This window comes from Thunnus thynnus, chromosome 7 (genome assembly GCF_963924715.1).
Source record: "Thunnus thynnus chromosome 7, fThuThy2.1, whole genome shotgun sequence".
Lineage (NCBI taxonomy): Eukaryota > Metazoa > Chordata > Actinopteri > Scombriformes > Scombridae > Thunnus > Thunnus thynnus.
In genome coordinates this window covers 24,610,553-24,638,010 of record NC_089523.1, presented here as the reverse complement: position 1 = coordinate 24,638,010, position 27,458 = coordinate 24,610,553, and the positions used below count along the sequence as shown (strand labels likewise).

At 38.9% G+C, this 27,458-nt stretch overlaps 1 long non-coding RNA gene across 1 annotated transcript; it reads right to left on the bottom strand.

Moving 5' to 3' along the window:
• LOC137186763 (uncharacterized) lies at window positions 1-24,584 on the bottom strand. Its single transcript, XR_010929097.1, has 3 exons — window positions 24,340-24,584; window positions 17,716-17,830; window positions 1-230 (listed from the first exon to the last, which is right to left on the bottom strand). It is a non-coding gene; the product is annotated as an uncharacterized lncRNA (long non-coding RNA).
• Between the last annotated feature and the right edge of the window lie 2,874 nt (window positions 24,585-27,458).

Sequence of the window (27,458 nt, the reverse complement as noted above, 5' to 3'; positions counted from 1 at the left end):
ATGTAATTATGCCTCTGGACATGCAACACATTCACTTAACCTAATTAAAGGACGACAAAGACAAATTGTACAATCATGTGCTGACATTTTGTCAGCTGGAAGTACAGTTTAATATTTTCCTGAACAAATATTCTAAAATGTGTTGAAGGGCAAATAGTCGTTTCCCTTCGGTCCACTGTTGCATTCTTCAGACTTGTAGCGTCAGCTAATCCAGCTCACTGCTCCAGACTCTGTCAGCACAAGAATGAACCAAGAGGCATTTCTGTCAGCTCCAAAAGCTGGATTACAGTAACAAGAAGATTACCCTTCCAACAACTCCAACAAGCACAAAAACAAAGCTATCACAATGTCACTCAGTGTGTGGTGATTAAGTGTATTCTCTGCTCTCTTGTATTAATACAGTCCTGTGGTTTACATGCCCAAATAACAAAGAATCCCTGTAGTGCAAATTAAGTATATGCTCAGAATACTGCTCTGATTTGTTTCAGAGAAAACCTCCGGACAATTATTTGTTTTCCATCTAATTCCACTGTCTGCTCCGGATGAAGGGAGAGTATTAAACAAACACAGATCTTTTACATTATACAACGGTGTTTCTTCAGGGCGGTGCTGTAATAATGTGATAGCGGACTGTGCACATAGAGGTAGCTACTCTGTCTAACAAACCCCCGGCTGAAGCCCTGTGAGGTGGTGAGAGTGATCGGCTGCTGCTTTCTTCTTCTAGCCACTCATAAATCAAATAATTACATTGTGGTTCTTGAGGGAAGAGAAAAGTTTTCCCATTAGCCAGCACTCATTAACCCACTTCCAAAATGTGCAAATGACTAACTTGAGGGGGCTGTATGGTTATATTTTCTTATCACACTGCCTATTCAAATGTAATACATATTCACCAAAAAGCGTGGTTTACATGCATAATACGAGATCCTGCTCACTGAGAGCAGTAAGCGATCATTTTGTTATCAATATTTTATGGTGTACATCAATTAACCTTGAACTGTCTGCGAATGACAGACAAACGCTCCCTGGTGACTGTGTCAGAGGAAGCACTGTCAAGTCCAGCATGCACTGAGCTGCCATGATTGACAGCATTTTAAGAGCTGCTTTTGAGGGAGTGATCCCACTTCTCTTCTGCAGAAAAAGCGAAACGTCATTCATTTTATAGATACGCTTTTACCAAAGCAGTGAAAGTGATTAGGAGTCGAAGTGAAGGGTCTGCCATATAATAATGATGATTACTACTCAGTGTCTGTGTTTTTTGGGCCATCTATTATATAGTTTTGTTCATGTGATGTATCTTTAAGGATTTTTCTTTCCAAGAAAAAGCTCATACTTGTGCATATTGAAATACCTTGATATTAAAATGAGATCTGGCAGTAAAATCCCAAGGCCAAAAGAGTTGAGGCACTTAATCTTTCATCCTCATCATTTGAAAGACGTTCCTAAGGAAAGCCAGAGGGTACGAGGCACATGAGGTGGTTGCTTGTAGGTCTAACTCCTCAATTTCAAAGATAAATATCACGCTGGGACAAAGCCCTCGTCTCTGCCCTGCCATCACAGGACTGTCAGAAATGTCAGAAGGAATACTTTGGTCCTGTAAAACATGAGACGAAGACAGGACAGGCGGGTGTCTCTGATCACATCCCACCGCTGATTACTGAGGAAGGCAGAGGGATAAGAGCAAAGCCAAGGGTCCCATTGATCACACAGATGCATCATGGACTGGTAAGAGCAAGCAGGGACAGTAAAGTGCCTTCATCTGCTGTTACATACAGCACAACACAGCCTTGTTTACAGCCTGTCGCAGCCTGTGCCTGAGGGCTGCACCTCAGGTAGACACACTCTTACTGTATTAGCCTCAAGTCTCACAAAAGCTAAAACATCATCACTTTTAATCGGGGTTAATTTTGGCACCTCATTTAGGCATGTTAGTCATACTTTAGTCATCACTGTGAGTTCTTGTCTAGTTTTTGGCAACAAAAACTTTTTATTTGAATCTCGTATTCTTTGTGTATTTGTATTTTTTTTTATTTCTTCTAAGCATCGTGAGGCTACAGCTGGGGCAATCTTTGATTTGTAACTCTTCAGTAAATACAGTTCATTCCCAAACCATTGTTGTTTGAAGTGAGTGAGCAGAAAAACTCTCTCAATTCTCATTCAAGAAGCTGTATTCATTTGTACTCACTCATTTGTTTAACTAAAATACTATTCACTGTCTGGGTTTAGCAGCTAAAACTAGATGACATCAATATTATTCCTTCAGCAACCATCTAGGGGAAGATTCCTTTAGATAGCCTAAATATGAAAGACAGAAAGTAACATTAATTTAATCTAGTAAAGTAATATGTTAATTAATGGGTTTTATAGTTGGTGGGGTTTTTTTGTGTTTTGTCTATTTTGCTACCTTTGGACAGAGCAAAGCTAGCTCTCTTTCCACATATTTCCTGTCTTTATACGAAGCTAAGCTAACCAGCTGCTGGTTCTAGTTTCATATTTATCATACAGACATGAGAATGGTATCTATCTTATCATTCAACTCTCTGCAAGAAAGTACATTTTACAGTTAACATGATAATGATATATTAGCTCTAACTTCCCTGTTTGTAAAAGTCGCCTTGCTAGCCTACCTGTTCTCACGGTTTTGTCCCAGATGTTTTGTTGTCGTGTCTTGTCTAATTTTCAGTGGGACTGTAGATGAATTTAGTCTAATATTTTGTTACCTCCATCCCCTCCAACAACTGGTAATGCCACCTAGGCTTACTGGCAGTGACAAACATTACTGAAATGCAAGATACTGCTTCTTAATGCAAGTTTTGTTTTACCAGTCAGGAGCTAAATTTAATGACTTTGCAGTGTATGCAGGTTGTGGAACAAGACTGTGCATTAAAACAATAATAAGTTCATTCGTCAATTCATCTATCTTTCAGTTTGTTTATTCATTGATATTCATACATTCCATCATAGTTTTTCTTTTCAAATGTTTTTAGTTTTTGTCTCATCTTTGTTGTGGAAACAAACTATTCAAACTAAGCTCAAGCTCTAAGCTGTTTATACAAAACTTTCTTTTTTCAATGCACACATTTGAATGTGGGTACATTTTTATTGTGTAATGTATGAAATCAACCAATTTACAGTTTACAGGTGATGAAATAGAATTTTCTCTTGATATTCTTTCAATTAATCGAAAGTTAAAAACTCAGCTGCTTCATCTGCACTTTGAGTTGTCTGTGAGCAACGACTTCCAACATTTTTTTTGTGAACTATAAAGCTGAAACCAAACAACGAACAGCAGCACGATTAATAAGATCACAACATTTCTGTGGCTGTTTTAGTGAGTCAGTAAAGGTCCAGAGTGAAGAAAGCCGAATTCTTGGCCAAAAACAGTGAACAGAAGAGCAACTAAGCGAAGTGATATTTCTTAAAGCCTTGAACCCTTTCCAATATCACTCAATTCATGTGACCTTTTCTAGTCGGGGAATAGTTTGCAGAAAATTCCCACGGATTAAGTACAAAATCATTAAAATGGCCACGCTGGCAGGCAGACTGGACACATCAAAATGAGAGCCAAATGTTAAAGCACCTTATGGAGTGTGAAAGGTTAACTGGGGAAGCAGCGGAGAGAGGAAAAACTCAAGCCAGGAAACAAGTAAGTGAGTAACATATTCGGTGTTACACTTGTATTTCTGCACGTATTATTCTGGGGAATCAATATGAAAAGCAAATCAACTGTATGAACTGAATGTACTGCCATGTTTAATTATTATCAAGACCTTCTGACTTAAAACTGCTAAACCATACTAAATTAATAAAAGCACCTGGACTGAGAACCAGTCCAACAGAAAAGGATGATATTTCACAGGCAGCCCTCTGCCTCTCATCTCCACCTGCCTCCTCCAATGGGAACTGACTCCAGTTGCGCGTCTGTGGTCTTGCATCCTGTTTTCCTTGCGGTGAAGTCAGGAGCAGATCCAGATGGTGGCTCCATTAGTGGGAGCAGTGGAGCCACTCTGGCAATGTAAATACCCATGTCACACACCCAATAATTGAAATGGATGATTACAAACTCTCCCTCACTCATTGGCTCCCAGGAAAAAGAACCAGGAATATTTCTGTAATTGTCAATGAAGGATGCACTCTGACTGCAGGTCATCATTTTTCCACCAGCAGGTTCCAGTATTTCCCTGAGTTTTCTGAGCTCCAAAATATCACATTCGGCCGTGGAAACTGGGGTTAATACCAGTGTACTGACTCTGGACAGCTCACAGCACTGCTATCAATTTTTCATTTCAGACGATTGACAAGTAGCTCAGTGCTAAAACTACAAACCTCAGCTGTATCTCCCAATGTTAAGCGTAGATCTTCGATCAGATCTGAAAATCATAGATTGCCCGTTTATTTTGCTGCAGGAATAAGAAAGAAAAATGTGAGATGAAAAAAAAAAGCCCTTGAAGGATCATAACATAAGTTAGGAAAAACTTTGGGCATTTTTATTGCTGAGCTGGAACCAAGTGACTGTAAATGTATATTATCTGTTATTACTTCCCTATTGTGATGCTGCTTGCACAGACATTATAATAAACTTCATAAAGAGGCGCACTGGCCAGACTGCAGCACAGTCAGGACTTTAATATGCTCCACAAATATATAAAACTTCTAAACCGCCTAAAACTTAAACTTGATGACTCATGCAACTGTAAACACATGGGCCTTTATTAAGCGCAGTTAATATTTTAAACAAAGAATATAGGCTAATTTGTTATAAAGGATACAGCTCTCCATTCCTATTTCACAGGGCAACAAAGCAGACCATAACAGATACTAAAGCACCAAATGTAGTAATTTACTGTTTAAGACATTGTAAGATATCATACTCAGTCATGCAATTTAAGATACATTGGAATGGCCTTTAATGGCCATATTTGTAGAAACAGTGTCTAAGCTTAGATGCAGCAAGATTCTTCTCTTTTTCTTGTAAAAAAAACAAAAAAAACAAGAACAAAAAAACAAACAAATGTTGATCTAAGCCATTGTTGATCAGCTGTTACAGTGAACTGCAGATGCCAACATCACATGTAAACTTGCTCAGCAAAGATTAAATTGGCAGCAGTTGTATTGGGAGATTAAATATAACACATTCAAAAGAATTCAATATTCAGTGTAATGACCGATACACCTCAGCTGCTGTTTCTTGAACCTCTAAATAACCAACTTTGTTAGCCAATAAAGGGTTGAGTGTGAACTTTCTGAATGCAGGTTTAGTATTCTATTCTACATCTGTTTCCAAAGCAATCAAATTAGAGAGTGGAGCCCTGAAAGGTTTGGTAGTCCACCGTTCCCTAACAACTACTGTTTAGGTGCCCACAGGCAAGATGGTCAATAATCATGTTGTAACTATAATATAGTCAAAACATTGTAGTTTTCATACCTAAAATGCAGCCTGGAGTTTGTTCAGATACAGAAACCAGCCTCACACAATTATACATAGGATATATATGTATAGGATTTAATGGCATCTCGGGGTGAGGTTGCAGATTGGAACCAACTGAATACCCCTCCCCCTCCAAGTGTGTCGGAGAACCTACAGTGACTGTGAAACTCACGAAAAATGCAAAAGGCCCTCTCTGGAGCCAGTGTTTGGTTTGTCCGTTCTGGGCTACTGTAGAAACATGGCAGTGCAACATGGCAGGCTCCATGGAAGAGGACCCACTCCCCATGTAGATAGAAAGGGCTCATTCTAAGGTAACAAAATCACAACAGTTCTTATTTTCAGTTGATTATGCACTAATGAAAACATAGTTATGAATATTAGATTCCATTTCTGCCAATAGAGCTCCCTAAATCTTACACACTGGTCATTTAACCTTCAGTTATGTTTGTTTCTGCTCTACTGTTGGTCATATGCTCCATCTGTTTACAATTATCACTCTAATGAGTGTATGTGATTAAATTAATCAATAAAACAACTGTAGATCACAGTTAAATATACATTCAGGACACTGTATGGCAACATATTTTGTGAATGCAACCACAAATTGAGCATAAAATAAACCCCAGAACATTTTTGAAAATGTTGTAATTGGGGACAAATCACTTTGAAAGATATTTTCATGCTTTAGTTTAGTTGTTGTTTAAGTTGGGCACAAAGTCTGCTTTTTTGCTAAAGTTTTTAATCGTGGGTCAAATGGTTGTTTTATGAAGCATAAAAATAGCAGTTTATACAAGCTAAATGAGTTGGATTTCCATTTTAAGTTCTTATCATTTGGCATGTTTTTGGCTTTCTGAGCAGCTAAAATCCAATGATCCTGCACGCTGCTGATGCATGGAGGAAAAGAGGCTATTAATCCTAGCAGAACCTGTCAAGATAAAGCAGAGCTGTGGTGGATTGTGCAGTGCGCTCCCTAAAACTAGAAATTTATTGTTATGGCAATGATTGCTCCCCACGAATCCATCTCCACATTACTTTGAAAGTCACTCAGTTTATATGGTTTAACAGCTTCTGCAGTCAATACACTCAAAGCTCTGCTGCTCACTCTCACCTAGGACAATGAAATACATTTTATCCTTCAAAGTCTGTAAACAAATACATCTTATATAATAAACCTTTGCTGCACTGTTCAGACTGTTTACAAAAAGACAAAAATAGTTTCATTCACACATGCAATTTACAGCAGTACACTGAACGCCACTGCTGACTGGTACAGTAGCACACAGTTAAGGTTTCACTATGCTTCAAACAAACTAGGTTGTAAGATGTAAATGGTAAATGGCTGCATTTATACAGCGCTTTTAATGTTTCCGCTGCTCATTTCCACTCATGCACACTGGTTGGGGAGCAATTTGGGGTTCAGTATCTTGCCCTAGTCGTTGACATGCAGACAAGAGGAGTTGGGGATCGAACCATTGACCTTCTGATTAGTGGACAACCAGCTCTACCTCCTGAGCCACAGCCACCCCAACCAACCCCAACTTTGGAGACACAAGATGTGTGGTCCCTGATGTCTTTCCAAGAACTCTGTGTCTTTATTTATCTTTCGTCTCAATGCAATAAATCGTACAGATGGGGATAATGGCGCACACTACCAAACAATCTCTCCTCAAAGGCATTCATGGTGTTGCACTGGGCTGACCACAGAAAAGTGACGGGAGTAAACCAACGTTTTCGGACTTTCTCATCTCCACTCAACAGCACAATTCCTTCATAAAGTGGGCGTGACTGTTGTTTTAAAAAGTTACAAAAATTGCTGGATGCAGCCCCCCCAGTTCTGCCATCAGAAGGTGAGTTCATATGCTGGCAGGTGATCTGCCAAACACTTCATTTAAAGTAAACTGGTTCCTCCATAAACTGATTGCTGGTGCTTAAAATGGGTTTGAATTTTTAAAAACATGTCTAAATATATTCCTCAAAGAAATTTTGTTTAATTATGTGTTGAAATATAATAAAAAACTTACTTTAATTAAAGTAATAAGTTACTTGTTAAGAAGATATTCAGTGTATAAATTAACTTTCACAGGAAGATGACATATACAATAGTCTACAGTACATCAACTCAGTCGCCAGAATAAAACGTTAGCATTGTACGTTTCTGCAACGTTGAAATTCTACATTTCATTGTTGGCCATTGTCACTTGGTCAGGGTTAGGTAAAGATCATGGTTTAGATTAAAATAAGAAAAAAATAAAAAATGAAAATGGCTGCAAATGTCTCGAGGTCTCACAAAAAACAACCGGTTTTGTTGGTTGAAATGGGAAGTGGGCATTGGTTTTGAGGTGGTCTTGGACCGTACTTTCTGCTGATTTCCACCTCCTCCTAATGAGAAAGTCAGCTCATATAGATCTCACGTGAACAACGACACTCTAGAAATGTTGATATGACAAGAAAAATTACTGACCCCTTAAAAATGCTCACAGGACTGCAAGTGCACTAAAAAGCTACTCAGTCATAATTCAGTCACTACTTTGCAGTCTTAACTTAGTTAGTTCCACCTTTGCTCTGTGTTATAATGTCCCTGATATCTCTGCATAAGTGTAACTTCGAATGTGAAACCACCTGCACTTGTATGACGGAGCGTGGTGTTGATTTGACCTTTTCAAAAATGTGACTAGCAATCCCTCTGCGTGACCCCAGCACCAAAAGATCCCTGGACTGGGATTTGTTACCTTGGATACCTGAGCACACACGTTAGATTGACTTCCTGTCATATATTCAGTGTCATGTACCATGTAGTCAAAGATCTCTGTTGAATTCTGCTGATAATATTGTGGCAGAACGCTGCTTAAAGCCACTGCTACGCACGACTATAATGCTTCATATGAGACAATTTATATGATTCTCAACCCATCTATAGTCTTCTGTTGCTGTAATCAAAGTGGTCACAGTTGTGAGGTATTGTGCACCTCGGGTCAGGACGGGTCTGCTTTGTTCTACCTTCTGCTCCTCTGAGCTTCGAGTTTCCATCTGAATCCAGAGCAACTGACGCTCCTCATCCCTGGAACCTCACAGTCAATGACTCCATCAAAGGCCTGACAAAATACAGACAGGCCCCTCTCCATCACTCTCTGCTGTGGTGAAATGAGCTTTGTATCTGTTTGTTCAAGGCGAAGGGGCTTCATGGGCAGTGATGGGACACAAAAGCCGGCCTGTCCCCAGAAACAAATGGCTTGCAACACACCTCATTTTCTTGTCTTTTTTAGTATTATTGAGATTTCTTACACATAAGACAGCCATCAATCATTGTCAAGACTGCATATATTTTCTTTAAACCTGTCAGTTTCACAGACCAAACTAGCAGTGGACTGAAATGGTTCTCAAGATTTTAGTGATTTCTTGAGACTGTCCTTCCAAGAGAAATTACATCAGTTGTTTCAGCAAATGCCCCAAAAGCAACATTTGTTTATGTTCAAGTGACAAAGCCTTCCAGTGGCTATCTAACTTGTTGTGCAATACTTTTTTATTATCTTGTTTTCTACTGCTGCAGGACTCGTAGAGTTACCAAACATGATCTTGTTGTATGCCTGCAATGACAAATAAAGTACCTTATCTTATCTTATCTTATCTTATCTTACACTGTAAGAGCATTATGAAGGGATCCCTTAATATGCCAGTATGAACAGGAGGGATAATTACAGCAAGAAAAACCCATTTCAATGTTTATTTGGGCACCTATTTTAAGACAGACATAACAAAGAAGTAATTTTGACCCAAAATCAAGTCATTTTTGTGCCCAAACCTAACCAAACCTAAACCCCAGCTGTGTCAGATCAGTAAATGTTATTTTACAACAATGATTTGTAATGATTTTGGAGGGCATTGACAAATGATGTAATCCTGTAGACAGGGGTGTCAGATCAGAAAGCAATTACAGACCAAGTATTTTGTTGTTTGATTAGGAAGTTAGTGGTCTGGTAAATGTCAGGATTGAATGACCTACTTCCTTCATAGACAGTTTTCTTCTACTTTGGAAGAAACTTGTTCTTGTTCTTGCAAAAGCTATCATTCGTCTAAAGCCATCATGTCCATTTCTTTTAGTATATGATTACCAAAATGTAAGTTTATGTAAGAAATTGATTATTTCCAAATATACCCCAAAAGGCCTGTACTCTCAGCATGTAACATGACTCAGTCAAGGTTTACCCCTGGACTGGACTGCTTACATTATTCTGTTTGTTTGTCGTATTTTGTGGATGGTTGTGCAACCAGTCTGAAATAGAAGAAACAATCTGCTGCTGCTGTTATGGTTCAGAGAATGAATTATCAAGATTTTTCCACAAAGATGATATCATTTCTCACTCAAACAGGATTAGCTGGCCACTCCAACTCCTTACCCTGATGTTCATGGCAAAGACTGCAATAAAGCACTTCAAATATACTGATAGTGCACTTAAACACACATTGTCTTGTTTGTTTTTCCTGTGAAATGTAAAACCCACTAATGTTTACTTACCAATTACAATAGCCACAACTCCAGGTGGGCACACTTAAACTGAAGAGTGTGATGTTAATTGCCATTTAAATGGCCTCTTTTGCCTGCTAAATTGTTAGACTGCTTATATTCTCTTTAACAAGACTGGTCGTTTGGAAAAGGAGAAATTATTCCATGGTGAGATGTTGCTGAGAGAGAAAGGGCACAATTAGTTTCCCAATCAATTTGCCAGGAAGGGGAGGGAAAAATCAATACTCTGATTATGCATGAGGACGTCATCCGCTTACATTGAGATCAAAGCATCAATGATCTAAGCTGAAGCAACCAGGGATCCATCTATACATGATCCATAAGTCTTGCATGGGGAGGAGAGGATGACGGTGAGACATGTATACAAAAGGATAAATCACAACATGATATGTAAATGGAGACAACTTATCTTTACCCCAGAGCCTATGAAATGATGTTGGCTTTTATTATCTCATTTGTAATCAATATTGTGGATATTCTCTGTGGAGGCACTTAGAGGTGTCCTTCGGGAGTTCTCGTGTTGGGAAAAGCAAACAGGAAAAAGAGGGAGTGGCTAGGTTTTATCGAAACGACTCTGGGTCAGAGGCAGCTGGTTATAGTGATGTGTTCAAAATGCTAAATACGTACAAAACATACGTCTGCTCCTGAAACTGGGAGTGAACTTGGTCATGTCATTTTCTGGATGGTCAGCTGGGATTCTGGCTATAAGTGAAAGCCACACAAGACTAACATTTACAGAGCAAGCAATCAAAAAGCAGAGACAGACATTCAAATATTCATGAGTTTCAAGAAATCCTGGTCTTGTCTTTTCTCCTTTGAGGTCAAAGGATTAGGATAAAGCCTTAAGATGATGCTCATATCTCTGGATTGTTGCTTTAGCCATTGTTACCCACACGTATGGCACTCAAAATGATAGGCAAAGAAGCACAATAAAACCATGAAAACAATATTTATCTGAGCTTTTTAAATATAAATTACATACCACAGTCAAAATCATTCGGTGCGTTCTGAATGGAGTATCAGAAATCAAGTAAGTCTTATTGGTTTGAATTATGGAGTGAGCCTGAAGAGGACACATTGTTCTGTCCCTTTACTGAGAATGGGAAGCAGCAGAGAGATAAGTAAGTGAGATGAAAGAGCAGTGCACCTGGCAGGTCCACGCTCTAACATCTTTGATCCGCCGAGGCAAACATCAAAGGCTCTGTTGGGCGCTTTGTGCGGACGCCAGCCTGCGAAGCACTCACCACTATAAGCACCAATCTACAGCGTAAAGTGCAACTCAACAAGAGGGGAGGCTTAAGAAAGATGGGTTTTCAGCAGCTGAAATAACAACAATTGTGCAGTCTCTCTAAAGCGAAAGTAACTCAGACATGATCAATCCACTGATAATAGGAGTGAAATTTCAGCGCAATTACTGTCAGAGCAATGTGCCCTTAGCAGATTGCATTATTTTAATAGCTTTGAAGAGGTAAAAATCAACCGCGTTTTACAGGAAAGAAGCTGAAATTTGAGAGTCACATAAAGTGCTGTCTTCTTTTTTTCTTATGTTAAATCATAAGGCTGGTGGTATTCCATATTTTTCTTATTGTCTACAAATCTCATGTGCAGAGCCAAACCAACAATGAACTCATCCTACCTACCTACAAGTATTGTGTGTGTGTATCCAAAGCCTGATATATTGTATTCCTCTGTGCTGTAGACCTCTGTTGTTGTCCAAAAATGATTAAAAACACGTCAGTGAGCCACACCGTTGCACTGGGTGATATGTTCCTTCACTAAGAAGAGTTTTGGGCACATTAGTTTGTTTAGAAACAGCTCCAAAGACTAATAACAGCAATCATGTTTTCAGTCTCTGGAGAGTAGTTCAGTGTAAGGCAGACGCCAGTGCGCATGTGTGGGAATGTGGTTCCGTTTACAGAGCTTCACTAGCTTGTTGTGCTACATATCACAACCTTGACTTTATACTACAATGTAAATTTCTCAAAGAACTTCAGGAAGAGGTTGTCATAGTTTTTGGATAACGACTAAGTTCTACGGCACACAGGAATACCGTATATCAGGCTTTGGATGCACATGCAAAATTGTAAGTAGATTAGTTCATTGTTGGTCTCTGCACATGAGATTTGGTCACAAGAAGAAATATATTTTAAAAAATCACCAGCCTTGTCTTTTAATCATCTTGCAACCCCCCAGATTTATCCTGTGAGCCTTTGGGGGTCCTGACAGAATGCAAAGATAAGAAGATTTTCTTTTTCTTCTGAAACATGTTCAAATATAAATTTGTCAACTGAATTGCTTCCATAAAATTAAAGCCCCCTAAACCTTTTCAAATTCAAACCTTAAATATTTCTTCAAGACATGAAAGATAGATGACTAAATAAGCAACAATCAAAGTAAAATTGGGGGTGGACAACATCCTTATTTATCACCTTATTTAACACTCAAAAGCTCATCACTTAATTACACTGTGTGTTTGTGTGTGTGTGTGTGTGTGTGTGTGTGTGTGTGTGTGTGTGTGGTGAAATCAGATTTGATCAACTTGACTGGCAACTAAAAAACAAGCAAACAACTCCACAATTGTCAAATACAACAAAATCCTGATTGGTACACAGAAGTATACAACATGCCCACAGACAGAAATCTCTGAAATAGAAAAACTGTTTGCAGAAAATTGTGTGATCATGTAGCACCCCATCGCTCAGAGTAAGAAGTTGATTGAGAAAACATGTTTTCACAGCCTTTAAAGCTGTAATTTTTTTAAAATTTAATATTCCCTTATCTGTGTGGAGTATTGTTAAAACACGAAAACTGACAACTGAAAAATGTTGATCAATTGACTTTGATTGAGAGTTACAACTGTGCCAACAAAGCCTGTTCAAAACAGACTAGTGCACTTGTAGTGCACATGCATTTCACACTATCCACATGCCTCCATGTTTCACAACAGCACAAGCCCAGCAGTGAAAAATCAGCCTTCAACACAAGCTGACACTTCATTTAGGTTTTGCAATGGCTGATTCAAACAAACAGCGAGCTTCCAAACAACAACAGCTCCATCGTCTTTGTTTTAGTAAGAAACATAATTTCAATTATGTCTCGCTGCTGGAGACGGTGACAACACTTACAGATTTCAAAGTCTCACGGTGAGATATTACAGCAGTAATTTGGTATGTGAATGCTTTTGTTTGCAAATGTTGAGTGGTTGTATGTCACTTACAAATCTCACAACTTTCTGCTCATGATTATCAAAATGCTAAGTAGATAAAAGCCCTTGTACTTTGAAGATTATGATTTTAGACCACTATTTTTTTACTTAGTGAATGAGTAATACTTTCTCTTTCCCATGGAACTAAAATCTACTGAGGGTGCCCTTTAATAAGGATCCTCATCTCCAAACTGCCCACAGCTGCTCACAGAAGAACTGGGCAGATAGCAGGTGTCAATACCCTCAGCTGTGTGACTGTGGAGCAGAGTGTTGGAAAAAAAGAAAAGAAAAACAGCATGGAAGCCCTAACAACCTTGATGAAAAAGATTTTCTAAAAAACACCAAAGATTGATCGGGCTATTTTATAGAGACTACACTAACTAGAATAATCCCACTGGGAGCAGCAGTAAGTCAGGAAGGTGTACATTTAACACCTCAGTTTTTTGTGAGTGCTCATCAAACAGGATGAAAGCGGCCAGTGACCCTGCAGTAAAGCTTGCTGTGTGTAGTTTATATATACATCAGGCTGAAACTTGCAGTGAAGTTTCAGGTGTAAGCAGAATGAGCTTTTTATAAGCAGCTGTCAACGTGAGGCAAACAGATGTGGTTTATCAAATGAAATACAATGTCCGCAAGAAACTGAGCTAATTAGATCATGCAATGAGCAGATTGGCAAGATGTTTGACAAGAGATGTGAGAACTTTTTACAACAGTGACAAGGACTCACAGAGAGCTAATTAAATTGAGTTTTAAAGCCCGTATATTTGAATTTAATTGTCTGTAGCATCTTGCAGAAAGTGTCAATTAATCCAACAATAAACTTCACAGAAATCCTGGAGAAAATAGTTTGTTTTCATTGAAATAGCTATTCATGTAACGTGACCGCTGAGCAGATAATGAATGCACAGGTTACACCTGAAGTTTATCTGCCACATTTTATTGAATTTATTCAGTTGGTTTTGTTCAATTTGTTTATGGTTTTGCATTGTTTTCCTCTCAGTGTGATTTAATTAGCTGTGGGAGAACAGAATGAGCTGGTTCACTCAGTGAACGGCTGGAACACCGGCAGTGTTTGGGGAGTAGTTGCACGAGATGTAATTAAACTGGTAAATTTGCATTAAATTTTACAGTCCTCTGGTGGTTGCTCAAGCAAATTCAAATTGTGTTAATATTTTTCATATTTGCCGGTACTGGAAGCATTATTAACTGATGTAACTACATACAGTTTACGATATTTTTAATGATTGATTCATTGAGCTGATTATTTAGCTGGACATATTTTGTATGTAATTAGCTGTATAGAGAAGCCCTTGGTACTGAGTGAAGGATGCGGGTGAAAAAGAGGAGTTCCCTGAACCAACCACAAATGTTTTCGATGATAAGTGTGTGCAAAATCAATACAATTTTATTCATGATAAAAAACATATGACTTGTAACCTTGTCAGTCAAAATTTGCTAAAACAACCACAAAAATATCAGTCTAATATCTGTGTTGCATGCTAAAACCAGTATCTTTAGTTACATGGAAGATTTGATTTTCATGAATCAAAATGTATTTTAATGTTGTAATATATCTGGGTATGGTTTGTGAAAAGGGTCTGAACCACGATTATGTTTAAAAATGGCGGAACAGACTGTGAAAAACCAATTTCAAGAAATTGTAGGGATAGACAAAGAGGGCGATATGCAATGCAATATCTGCCAAAGTTGCTGTAAAAAGGTGTGAGGATAACAGAAACTGACATTTTTACAGCTATAACGAGTATATTATCCATTCTGTTCTTAACCCTGACACAATGAATATAATGTAAAGAAGGCAAAGAATGTTTTCTGCTCCACACATAACTAATTGTCAGATTAGTATATATCCAATCAGTGGAGGGCGTAAATGAGAGGCAAGCCCGCCAGCGGTAGACTTATTGTTACTCCTGAGGACGCCCCACTGATGGGCCGCTCATTGAGCTGCTGAGTAAAAAAAGGCTGACGACCGTCTGTAGTATAATTGGACAAATGAATCAATTACATCAATAGCAAATTACAACATTCATAATTGATCCCTGGACAAATGCAGTATAGATCATCCTAGTGTTCGATAGCCATACCACAATATTCATGTTACACTGAGCATATTCAGGAACTAATTAAATCTCAAAGGAGAGGATCAATGTTTGAAGTAGCATGAGAGAACTATTGATTGCACAACCAAGATCTCTTATACGAGTAATTCAAACTGCACAGGAATGACATTATGTTCACTTTTCTTTTGATAAATTTGTGTCCTCTCCAGAAAATGGTGTTTACATAACAGATAGAGACCATTGCAACAGTATTAAGACAGAATATAAAATATTTTTTGGATAAATATGTCTGTATGTCTAGCTCTAGTTTGTGTGTTAGCAGGTAATACCTAATTCCTGTAGCACTGTTTTACCAGCCCCATGAATTAAAATGAAATATCTACTGTGTCTATTGGATCCTTACTGCAAGTTTTCTTATAACTCGGATTAGCTATGAGATTACATTTAGGTATTGGACCGGCACTAAGCACAGCACTGAGGCTTTTCAAGAGCCTTCACTTACAAAAGGAATGTGTCTGTCAGCATGTGGGTTCACTTGACGAATCAATACGATGGACAGCCAGACGAATGCTCATGTCTGGCTGCAGGGACACGACGTTTCTGCCCGAAACGGAGAGTAGTTATGAGGCAGCTTTATGGTTCATCTTGCTCTTATCATGATAAAATATTTGCTGTTTTCTTGTATCCTGAGAAAAACAACAGCTGAGAAATGTCCAGCTTATTGAAGTACTAATCATCCCAGACATCTTAGGGTGTTTTTTTAGACAATATTTTTCTCGCTGAAGCATCTCCACATTTCTGCACTACAAGAAAGCAGTAACTACAGAGGCAATAAAATTGAAAGTGTTTTTATGCAATTTTATGGAAATCAGTGTAGAAATATTTTTTAAAAAGGTTGTGATGTGTGCATTTAGCCTTTGTAGGCTAATAATTTTACCAAAACCATATGAGCTTATTGCTATACAGCATTCATATTAAAGGTGGAGCCGAATCTAAATACAGTATTCGGATAAGCATAAATAGTGGGCTTTTACGAATATTAATTTCAAACAAACATTTTAAAAATTATTCGTTTTCAGGAATTATTTGTTTTCTGCTGATATCTGTTAAGCTAGTTAGCCTTTACCAGGAGTTACTTTTACATTTTTTTAATCTACAGATAACAGCTGGGAAAAAATGAAAAGGTAAATTTGGTTTTAGGTTTGGCTCAGGCTAGCAGTGGATGCCTCACTAGCTTTCACTTGATGTAGCTTCTTTGGGACACAAAGTGCAGTAAATGTGATGGTGTCCCACAGATTACCAAACTAGCATGCAGATACTGCAGTTTGGCTTGGTTTTAGCTCTATTTGTAGTTACAGCCCATTTTAAAATCTGCTTTCACATAAATTATAGGCGTCATGTCTATGGCATTATTTTTAGATTGCAAAACAGCTTTCAAAAATTCTCAATGAGGCCTAAACGTAATTTAGCAAATCTTTAGTTAATGTGTTTTGCCTTTGTCAAGCAGAATTACTAAATAGCATCAAGGGTTTATCTCAGACAGTGGAAAAAGGTTAAAATCCATTTACAGCTGAAATACGGGTTGTGTCTTTTAAAGCTGCGCTTCCCTTCTGTTCTCCTCTCTGCCTCTGACCTTTTTCTACTGTCCACATCTCACCGCCAGTGGAGAGAGTATTTTGGCCACACTCCATCTCTTCCCAAATGAGGCCAACTGAGGAAGTAAATCAATGTGTTTTTCACCTAGTCATAGGAAACAGCTGTCATGCTGTCGTCTGGTACAGACCTGGGCTGACTTAATGCCAGAGCCGGCTGGGAGAGTCAGCGGGGAGGAGAGAGCTCCCCCTCTGTCTCCGCTCCTACTAAACCCATCACCTGAGTGAATTCCACTTGCCATGCCTTCCAGCTACACTCAAAGCACAGGGATATAAACAAAGAACCAGAGCTGCTCCAGCAGGGTACCTTCCTGGCACGACTGCTATGTTTCAGAATATCGGTAATTAGCCGAGTATCACTTTTATACGTCCTTCGATAAATTTAACTTTCATTCATGCAAATGTTGAAGGTTACAGTTTGCAGGTGAGCGATTTGATATGATGAAATGGTACGAGTCTGTCTGTTCATATAAATGCAAAGACAGGAGAGGTGATTGATAATGAAGTAACGTGATGGAGGGAATGAAATGCTTGAAATTGAAGACACCTGAAATGAAAAGTTGAGAGGTTGAGCTTTCTGTGCAAACCTTTAGCATGTGTTTCATTAGCAGGACCTGACCTTATCTCCCAGGACCAAACCTTATCTCCCACAGATACAGCCAGCATGCATAATAGGAGTAGGGCCTTTGTGCCAAATGCTGCAGGGCAGAGCCCATACCTCTCTCCTGGTACAGACCACCCCCCTGTCTTTTCTCTTTCAAGCCACAGCTGAACACACAAATATACAGACACTCAGGGATGCAGAAAAGTACACACAGAAAGACACTCACCCCCCCGTGTTCAACACCTCCCTTCATGTTGCTCTTTGCTGTCTCTTTTCCCCTCCAGAAGCTGCCTTCCTATGAGTCAGGAGGTGATGTCTGAGACTGTAGCCAGGCTTACATCCTGGAAGAGAGAGACAATGAGATATTTTTTAACACCAGGAAGCAACGAAAACACTGAAATCTCCCCGTCCATCATGGAAATGTATGCACATCACCAAACCTATTCTAATTTACGATTTAATTTTCTGCTAAATGAAATTGTAATTGTTTTAATTAAAGAGATTGTGTGTGTATACACGTGATCACAGTCTGTGTATGTAGAGTATGTGTGTGTGCAGAAAACAAGGTGAGCATCTGTGCAAAGCTGAGAGCCGAGTGGAGGCTACCTGCTCCATATTCATGCGTTTTCCCATATGTGACCCTCCACTGTAAACAAAGAATATTAAACACGGATACTCAGAGGCCACCTAATGAACACATACACATATTACTCACAGTGTAATGAATCGATAGAACTTCCTCTTTCATCAAATATTTATTCAAGTAATATTCCTGAGCCCTTCAAACTGAAACAACTGGAGTTTAACACCAGACCTGCGCGGCCTCAAATCCGGGTTAAACACGGCGACTCATTACAAGGAAAATATAAATCCTTGATTTATTGAAATATATTAAGTCCATCAATCATCCCAAAGCCAGGTGAATTAAATCACTTCAAAACTCATATTTAGAGGGAGCACTGCTTCCTTCAACATTACGATGTAAAGATTTTGCAATATCAGTGCAATACACATTCCAGTTGTCTGTTTTAAAATCCTGTTTCCCTTGACATAGATAAAATATTCTTAGTCTCATCTCCCAATCATCTGTCACTCTGAACACGCAATCTCATTCATCTTCAGGAGATGTGTTAAGAGCCACCTTATGACTATTGTGTACAGTGTGGTTATAGATCATAATGAATACCCCCCACAGGAGTGTAGGGCACCAGCAGAGCTTGACGGCATCATAAGGTAACCAATGCCACTACAGCAGTTATGAAGACTGTAGTAATAGAAAAAAAAAAGCCTGCTGGGCCCATGAGACCCTTTGTCTCTTTTTCTGGAGTTGAAGCAAACCAGCTGACAGTTCCTATAGCTTCTTGGAAACCTCTGGAAGGCTCTGAAAGCTAAAACACCTTGAAATAGTGACGGACCACAGCTGTCTCCAAGCTCTCCACACACCCGCCCTCACCACCCATCTGCTGGGACACACTCTGCTTTTCAAAGCTCTCCACCTGACTTTAACAGCAAAGGCCAGCAGATAGATTCTGCTTAGTGTGCATCAGAAAGCCTGAGATAGAACCATGAATCCCTGACTGTAACTGTCTACCTGTATCTATGCTTGCGAACTTTACAATTGGCTTTTATTAATTCATCAAACCATTTTGCATGTAAAGAAACTGCAGTGGTACTCACCCCCCACCCCCCAACTTGGCCCTGTCTCAGCTTGAGGACAGACAGCTGTAGGGCTCCCTCTATTGGCCTTTATGCACCTATCTGCACTGGGTCCAGCAGCAGGTTAAAAGGATAAAAGGCTTGTGAGAGTATGTCTGCATGTTTCAGACATTCTGTAAAGTAACATTGTGAAGTTTAAATTAAGCTATTTCCTGTAGATTTCCCTTGTATCCGCTATATGATGCATGTGAACAGCAAAGGGGATGTGTTTTAAATAAATGCCTGAAGATTAGTGCTGCAACTACCAATTATTTTCATTCTCAATCAGCCTGATGTTTATTTAGTTGATTAACTGATCAACTATTAACTGTATAATTTAGTCTATGAAATTTAAATTGAAAATAGTAAAAAAAAAAAAAAGATGGACCCTTCAATTGTCTTGCTTTCTCCGACTTGACAGTCCAAATCCTGAAGATATTCGATATACAATCATATAACACAAAGAAAAGCAGGAAATCCTCACATTTGAGAAGCTGGAAACAGCGAATGTTGGGCATTTTTGACTAAAACAATGACTGAAATGATTAATCGATTATCAAAATAGTTTCCAATTAATTTTCTGTTTATTGCCTAATGGATTAATTAACTAATTGTTTCAGCTCTACTGAAGATAATTCTACGGGCACATTGCATTGATGCAAAACACAACCCATGTGTTTAAAGTTGTTGAGAAATGTTATTAGCACCCTAGTCAGGTGGATAAGAAATAATAATCATACCAAGCCAAAACGCTGTTGTATTAGATCCAGCGTAATAATGAGACTAATATACTGAAAAGACACGCACTGTACAGCCTCTTTAATCTTATAAACTTATGTTTGGTTGACATGAGCTGACCTTTACACTGGCCAGGTAACTCAAGCACTGCGCTCAGCTGATTAGCATTGTTGAATCACCTGAACTGACTGCTGTACCCAGGTTTAATTAGATAACACTATCCCCAACAATTTCCTAATTCATTATTGTTGCCAAGGAGCCAACTTGTGAAACACATTCTCTATGTGATGAATTATTCATGGACTAAAGCAGCAAAGTCATCCATCAACATCAGGGGTAAATACATAAACAAAATTATACAAGTCAGCCTTAAATCTTACTTTAGTCATTTAATGTGCAACCTGTAACACAGGATACTTATTATTCACATTCCAAAGAGGTTGTGGAGCAACTAATATGGATTTAGCAAATTTACCTGGTGCTCATGTAACTCAATTCATTTTCTGGACAGGTACAGAAATTGTAGAGTAGTTGCAGTATTGAATAAGGCTTTTATTGGATGTCACTTACAAAGTCTGTCATGGCAGGATGCATTGCAGAAAGTTTGTGTTGTTTTGTTGTAGCAGCAACAACAGTAACTTTCTCAGTAGGAAAGTGAAGCCGAGGCTCAACTAATAATACCACTGCATGAAGCTAACTTGCCCCGTGAGAGACACCTGATTATTTAGCTCAATCTCAGACTGTCTTGGACCAAAGCCACATCCCTCCAGACAGCAGACATACTATATAAAGCAGCACTACTCCAGTGTGGTTAACACAGTCCACTGTCTCAATCTGTCACTCCAAAGGATAAGATCTGTGCTCCCTGCAGACCCAAAACTCAAGCAGCTACTTTAAAATCCCTGACATATAATCTATAGAGTCCAGATTATGAGTAGATTGGATGTCAGGTTTAGTATTTGATTCTTATGTCAAATTACGGCACCGCTCTGCATCAAGGACTGACAAGAACTGATTTCTTTCATTTTCTCAAGCACACGAGACACCTGGATGAGCAAGCTGATCCTGTGCAAGTACATATTCAGGGCACCTATGTCCATGTCAGGCCAGGAGATTAAACAACACCCATAATAGTCTCACATGCCAAACAAAGTGGTCCGGTGCTCTGTCAACAGCGTGCTGGCCACTGCAGGGGCCGCTGAAATTTCAGATGGGACATATGTTAACCCCCGCAACATACATCTTCTCAAATATTTATGATGTATGTGGAGGGAACCAATGGTAAAGGAAGCAGGGAGGACTTCATAAATAATTGGACTTGGAAAGGTTACATTTAGCATCAGCTGGACAGAACAAAATGTATAAATTAAGCTCAAAAATTGGCAGGGGAGCATTTGTCACCACAACCATGAAGATAACAAATGCATTTATACTGATGCACACAGGCACATGCCTTTATGAGGCCTAACACAAGCGCACAAGAAAATTACACATGTATTTGCATGTAATTTTGAGACAGCTGCTGATTATGCCAGGCATAGAAAATACAGCTAATGTACGCTGTATGTGTTTTTTACTGTAATTTTTGTAGAAAATTACAGCATTCAACAATGTATTTATGTTGCAATGCAAGAACACTATTCTGAGTATGAACAAAACTGATTGAATAATAGAATAAACATAAAATTCCAAAAAATAAAAAAATACCTGTAAAAATGTAAAAATAACATATTTTTTTATAATGCAATCGAGATGGTGTAATCTGAGTTAATTATTTCACTATATTCTGAGCACTGAGAGAAGTCACATGGGAATCTTTTGCTCAACCAGCCTCATTTATAAACTGCTCAAACCTGGCTCATTTATCTGTTGAAATTATTCAATAGTACATGCCTCATTAATACAAAAAAGATGACTGCATTCGCTTTATTTGTGGCGTTGCAGCATACCACTTAACACCTTTTCCAGCAGCACCATACTGTATATTATTATCATGGCAAACACTTTATATCATCTCCAAAACGCTGTCTTTCTCTTCCTCTGTGCTGTTGCCTCTTCTTGGCTGCTGTTGCTTATTTATGGGCCACATTTGCTATTAAGCTAGTACAACAAGTTTGTCTCAAAAATGACAGTGAAGAGACAGAACTCTGGATTAACTTTTCATCCACATATTGTCATAAAATAACTCTCTAAAAAGGAGTTCCAGACGGACAGGAAACCATCTCCGACACTTTTCTTTGTTTGACCTTTCCTGCCAGGATGAGCAGGGTCTTTTAAAAGAAATGGAGAGGCGGGAGCTGATGGAGCGATGTCTTTAATGAGGTATGCTGGGGCTGTTGTGTCTCCATTTAATTAGACAATTATGCATCCTCCTACGGAAGAGGGAGCATTCAGGGTCACAGGGGAGGGGCGGGCGGTGCCACAATGCCACCCTGTCACATGCAGAAGTAAGGGGGCTAAATCACAGGTGAGTCCCTCTGGGGCGAGCACAGACCCTGCTCTCCATTTGGGAGCCATTATAGGCTCATCCTATTTAAATTCAGTTCAACTGTCTTAGTCCATCTTCATTCTGTTTTTGATTAGGCTGGTAATTACCATTCCACAAAGACACTGCCAGACACCAATACTAACATTACTGCGATCCAATGGTGTTAAACAGCCTTTCTTCAAAACTTGAACTCTTAAGCAGACATTGACGACAAGAAGCGTGTCCCTCAAAGAAACTAAGATGACAGCTGAACCCCCTGCCAAGTAAACAAAGACTTTTGCAAGCAGGATATTTGAAGCTGCGGCGACATTTCATTCCACCAGTCCCACATGTTACACCAGAGAATTGTAATTACAGATTCACTGCCATCTGGTATCTATGCTTGTCTCTGCCCACTCGTCACCGGTGCCAAAGTAGGCGCCAGTTTCTTCCATGGTGAATTGCTTTAACCTCATGTCTGCTGTCCCAGCGGATGTGTCACTACACTACATGCTCAGGCAGGCAAAACCAAAAGAGCAACACAGTAGGTTTGAGATATACAAGTGAGGTGAAGGTTGAGGTAGCACGGGTCCACTTCTAAAAGGGGCCCATAACTCACACAGATGAATGGTCGGAAATCTCTGCAATTGATGAGACAAAATTCATTTTTGTGATGTATGGAATCCTTCTCTGTGCAGTATTATTTGTACATATGTCAGCACAACTGAATGTCCTCCATTTCCTTTGTTTTGTCTTTTTTTTCTCTCTGGAGATAAGGTGAAAGCAGAGATCAAGGGATTGACTTTACACTAAAACTACATTATTACCGTGAAATACTTAAGGCCCACAAAGCAGAACAGTGCTATTTACAGTGTGTGTTGTCCTTTAAACAAGAGATAGTATTATGAAAAAAAGTGATAAAAATCACTAAAAAAGCATATATAGTCAAGGTGAGAATCTGCTGCATTTTGATTAATTTGCCTCCAATCTAAGAAAATCACAGCTGCAGCTTCCTAGTTGACCATAAATCATCAGCCTCCAATCTTTTCCTGCACATTTTCATATGCAATTCAGAAAATCAGCGACATTTCCCAAGGAAGTAGTCACCCAGCAGTGAGCCTGACTGCACATCATTTCTCACGCAGTGTAGTTAGAGAATAACAGACAGAAGAAGAAGAAGACAAAAAAACTGAAAGCACTGTCCCGCACGATATCCCAGCATGAGAAACTCTCATTCTCCTTTCTGTATAAGACAATTAATCCATCATTACTCCCGGTTCACTTCTAGTTCAGGCTCAAGACTGATGATGGTGTACAATCTCAGTGTGCCCTATCTGTAAATGAGCGACTACAAGCTGTGTGGATCTGCTCTCCTGGGTTAAAACAGGGAATTTGCTCCATGTACAAAAGCTGTAGCCAGCTGCCTGGAAAGACACATATTTAAATAAGACACAGTGGTGGTGTCATTTATGGTGGCATTATGGCCGAACAGATACATCAGTGCACTCACTCAACAGCTGTTCTCCTCCAAAACAACAAATAGTGATCAATTTCCTGTAATAATCAAGCTGAGATATTGCTTTAATAAACATTCGCAGGAGATTATGAAGATTGATTCCTCCGAACACTTAGGCTATTTGAAAGTTTCAAGCGTGCTTAAGTGTTTGAGCTCCTGTTGAACCCTAATCATTTGAAGATTTGAACAAAGGAAATACTTTTATAACTTTTACCCACATGCCTGGTCAACTGGACAATAAAAAAAGACTGTTAAATGTTCCACTTAACCTCCTCCTCCTCCCTGCTGCAAAGTGACATGAAAGCTGTAGACAACCTGGCATGCACAGGTGTGTCAGTCTTTCTGGCTATAAAACTTTCTGAAGATGGTCTTAGTGAAAGTATTTTTTTGCCTGAAACTGTTCTTTTTCTTATCAGATCAGAAGATGAACTTACTTTTGAAGGACAATCTGGTTTAATCAATCTGGATGCAAGTTTGTCCACAGGCTCTTTTGTAAAAAGAAAAACAATCTGTTCCACCATCAGGTGCTGGTTGGTTTTATCAAGCAGTAATCCTTTAATTAAATCATCTTTGTCTTTTATGAACATCTTATTATGACTAAACTTGCTGCAAAATCTCACTAGAAATGAGAAAACTGCTCAAATGACAGTAGCAGTGCAGCCACACACTGGGCACACTAGCAGCCACTAGCTAACTGCAAAGTATGGTGGCTAGTGAGGGTCAGTCAGGTGTTGCTGATTTTTCAGTTAAGAGTCAGTACAGCTGTGAAGGCCAGCAGTAAGATACGGGTAACACATGTGGCTGACTTATGATTCACTGTAAAAACACATAATCTAAACATGTATTTAACTATTTGAGCCCAAATGTTCCCCTTAATTCCTAAAATCTATACGTTTATTCCTCTTGATTCATAGGAAACATTAAACATTTTCAATATTGTCTCAATATCACAGCTGTTGGACTAACACTACATTAGCAGCCATAATCCTAAGCACTGCTGAAAATATGTTTAACAGCTTATACCGGTTAGGTCAATGCCATGACTGTGGGAAGCTCCAGCTCCTAATTTCTTACTTTTTTTTAGCCACTGCACTCTGAGATGAAAGGGGGCTGCTAAAATCAGTGTTTCAAAAGATGTCTCACATTCTCTTTATTGCAAATAACACAAGAAACTGATACAAACCACTTAGAATCACGTAGAACACAACTAAAAGGAAAACAACTAGCTGCAAGGGTTGAACACAAGTACAAAAGAAAGAAAGAAGAAGAAGAAGTAAGTATCCCTCCACCCCTCCTATATCGGTGAGAAGGAAAATCAATGAAAAACCACTCTTCCGTGTCATCAACCTGATCTGATGACTATCCAGCTCAGAACTGTTAGGACATGAGTGCAAGCATTTTTTATTATATGTTTAACATCTGTTATTATATTTGTTATGTATCTTGTGTTTAGTTTACTATAGTTAATTTGTTTATTTGACAGGGACAATGCATATTAATTACATTTTTGAAAATAATTTGGCAAATTTTCATCTGTAGTCCCTGAGCACGTACAGAAGATAAAACATTCTCAGTACAAGAAAAGAGCACAATACAATACAATAATACTATACAATAAAACATTCTTGATGCAATAAAAGAGCATAATATCATACAATATAATACAAATTCATGTCTGTGCTGCAAAAAATACTGTCCCTTGAGAAGCTGAAAGACATTGAGAGGCTGAAATTACATTTTTCAAACAGGATTGGTACTTGAAAATGTTGCCACTACGGATACAGTTAATAGTAAGATTGTCAAAACATTTACAGTAATGACATTTCCTTTTAAGTAGCTTCAGAGTTAGATGAAACATCCTGGACAGATTTTTTTTCACATTATATGTTCTATATAAGGCTATATGCTGACTCCAGCAGAATATATATATCACCCTTTGTTCTTTCATTAAAATGAAATTGTCACATCTGTGATGCAATTTTTAATGGGTGCACGATAAAACAGAAAAAAAAAAATCTTACATACAATACGTACAATATTTTAAAGTATAATTCAACCTAATATATGTAGTGTGCTTTGGTATTTTGACTTGAATTTAAAGTTTTATCTGTTGAAGTTTGTCTGTGGAGGACTGAAGATGTTAAGCTTTTGAGAGTGCCTTTAATGAGCTGCTGCTAAACTTTGCGAATCAGTAAAAGGACCATTCAATATATGCACATGCTGTCAAGTATAAATACAGCACCTCAGAAATTCTTATCTTAGTGTGGAATAATATTAACTACAAAGAGAATGAAATTTGGTAGAAAAAAGGCACAATCGATCCAACTCTTGTTCCCAGGTTGGTAATAGTGTCAATCCAGCAGGAGTGGTTCCAAATAAAGATTGAGTCCAGTTGGAATCACATGTATTTTTAAACCAGTCCATCAGTCTCCTCTTAGACAGTTCACTGTTGTTATTCCACTCACGTATGATTCAAAGATTCATGTCCCAGAGGCTTTGTGTTGGATACTTTGTGTAGTTTTTTAGCAGTATTATTTTCAGCATTTATATGAGCCACACACACACATACATCATTCATCAGCACCAGGAAGGACTGCATGACCAAATACAGATTATGGATTTCATGTGCTCAAAAACACACAAATACATATACAATAGTTCCTATCCATTGGATAGTTATAAGAGTAATCCATAATCAAAATTTAAATGTTTAGCATAGGACTAAACCTTTTGTTGCATATGAAATGCTGCATTCATGAATATCAATTTAAGGCAGATCATAAAAAAAACGCTAATTTGTTTATCTCGTAGTGGTGCACAGCGATATCCTGAGATTTCACAATAATTCATGAGGGGCTCTGTCTAATCCATTTTGAGCAAAACACCATATGCCAATAAGTGCACGCACACGCGGGGCACCGTCAAGCTCATGTCCAGACTCGATGGATTTGTGTTGATTTTTTTTTTTTTTCTGCTCACAGCTCAAGGTCATGGTTCTCTGTGACTCTGCGTGGCCTCGCGATTCCTGCTGCACACTGTGTTCTCACTGAAGGCCATGCTGTCTCAGCTTTCTGTCCCACAATCTGCAAATGCTGCCCTTGCCCTCTCGACCTCCCAGAGCTCAACCTGTCAACCCGTACACCCCCAGAACCCTGCTGCAGTGCAGCATGGGCGGGGGGGCTTGAGATGGAGAAGATATAGAAATGGAAGAAAAGGTGAAAGAAAGATTGAGAAAAAAAAATGAGAGAGGCAGGAATGGGGCTGTAGAGCAAAAGACAGAAAACAATTTAGAGCGGCAAGAATGGGAGAAGCCAAAGTGCTCAAGATTGAAAGGCCTCTTCCTCTAATTTGCACCGTATTCATCACCTCAGAGGGCAGACACTCTCATATCGCTTTCCATTCACTTCCTCACCCTTGGCTGCAGGTCAAAGGAAAAGGCAATTTCCCCTCAGCCCATCTACAAGCTGCTCCATTCCTCATGGATAAACTGTACTTTTGAAACATGAAGAAGTGAGGGCATTCATCACTAGGCCAGGTCTCCCCTCCCCTCCTC